General features: G+C 42.2%; 1 protein-coding gene across 1 annotated transcript in view; it reads left to right on the top strand.

Annotated features, from left to right (window-relative positions):
- NBEA (neurobeachin) overlaps positions 1-1968 on the top strand; it is a 527091-nt gene that overhangs the window by 366920 nt on the left and 158203 nt on the right. The window lies entirely within an intron of this gene.

The raw sequence follows: 1968 nt of genomic DNA, 5'->3' as shown, positions 1-1968 counted from the left end.
TTTTTTTTTTTTTTTTTTTTTTTTTTTTTTTTTCTCGAGTCACTACTCCCAATTCCCAAGCGTCCCCCTCCAACCCCGCCGTGCCCCCTCCCCAGCACAGCCGCGGAAACCTTCGCGTGGCTCCCACCGGGCTGCAGCCGAGCCGGGGGCAGGAGGGGCACGGGCAAGGGACGGCTGTGACCCGCTGCTCCCCTCTCCTGCACCTCTGTTCCCTCTTACCGTTGTTGCTTTGTTTCTCATTACCGAGCTGGAAAATGTTAGAAGCTACTCTGGAGAGAGAATAGGGGAGAGCTTTGACAAAAACCCGTTGTTTTTTGTTTTTGTTTTTCTTTCCCCAGAAATATCATAAGTAATTTCCATTAAAAAAATGCTAGCGAACTTGTCTGGATATAAGCATGGTTTGTAGTAAGGTGATTTCTGCTTGGCGAATAATGTCTGAAACTCAGGACTTTCTTCACAATGCTGGAAAGAAAAATAAATAAATAAAAAGAGAGAGAGAGAGAGAGAGATTCTCCCTTAATCGCTGGGAATAACGGGTTCTTTAAAGGGTACCCGCTGCAAATAGCTGCCAGTGGGTGTTACACAGGCGCTCGGCCTCTTTCAGCACTTGTTGACTGTTAGGGTACTCAGCAGAACGCTCGCTGTGATTTTGCACTTTGGTCTCAGAGAGGCTTTAAAGAGACGCAGGCTTTAGGCGTAGGAAGAGGCAATTCCTGACCGTTCGCAGTTTGGAGGCACACACATGTTTTTTCCCTCTGAATGCCCTGCGAAACCAGGGGCTCAATTTTTGTGAGCAATCTTACCACATTCAGAACGGACTCGTGGGTCAGAAGCAATAATGTTTTTCGCTTTATTGGTGCTGGCTTGACCCTTTCACCTAGACATTTTACCTCCTGTACCCCTCCTTGAGCCAAGCCGCTGGATTTACCAGGCAGTAGGCTCGCTGCTCGCTCCGTGCCCTGCCTGCTTCGGGGGCGGGCGGCGCTTCCTCAGTATTGTTCGACCCCGAGCAGAAAGGCATCGGCTCCGCATAGGAAACCTTTAGGAAATAATTCGTTTTCGGGCGGCTGGAACAGCGTTACTGAATGAATAACTAACTACATCGGTGCCTGAAGGTTTGCTGACGGTCAGCTGGAGCTAAATTCTAGTGTGTTTAAACCACCGATATTTCCTCGTCCTCAAAAACTAGCCAAAATGCAAAATCAGGAGGCTGCCCTTAAGTTTTCCAGGATTTTAGCAACTATCAACAGAAAGTCAAAATGCCCAGGAAACAGCTGACCTCCGATCGTTCAAGTAGAAAACTTGATCCGGTATTGAAACGCTTACCCATAGGCATTTTACTTCATTTATTAGCTTGTAATTAAATAAATCAGCAACAGAAATTAAAATCTAAATCACAAAAGGTAATTATCCAGTGTATTTCAAGTGCATTTTCAAATATATAATTCCAATATTCAAGCGTTATTATATAAGCAGAATCCAAATTTCTTTTGAATATATTTAAATAACATTTCAAGTATATTTATGGAATGTTAGAAATAGAACAAGCAATATATATGAAACGAAAAAATGTAAACTTGTTAAGTTCAGACACTTCAAAAGACAATTAACAAAAGTACCATGATAAAATCTACCTTTTTAAATGGTATCTTCTCTTTAGCAGAAAATGTCCTTGAAGTATCCAAAATGGCAATTTAACTTCTGTTCACCAAATCACAAAACACCAACATCCACAATTTCAAAGACAATGTGAGATCACAATATTTGATACAAATTAAAAGGTACATTGGGGTTTGTTCAGGTGGCATATCCAAATAGCTTTTACTCACAGAGGGATTACAGAAAAATACGGGGTTTGTTATAATCCGTTGGTACCGTTTCTAGGCAGACTGGTCACAATCGAGTTAAATTACAGCCAATTTTGCTTTCCGGGTAAGACGCGCTTTTTTTTTGTTTCCTTTTTTTTTG

Source organism: Oxyura jamaicensis, chromosome 1 (assembly GCF_011077185.1).
Source record: "Oxyura jamaicensis isolate SHBP4307 breed ruddy duck chromosome 1, BPBGC_Ojam_1.0, whole genome shotgun sequence".
Lineage (NCBI taxonomy): Eukaryota > Metazoa > Chordata > Aves > Anseriformes > Anatidae > Oxyura > Oxyura jamaicensis.
The sequence above is the reverse complement of the archived record's forward strand: the minus strand, read 5'-3'. Positions and strand labels throughout refer to the sequence as shown.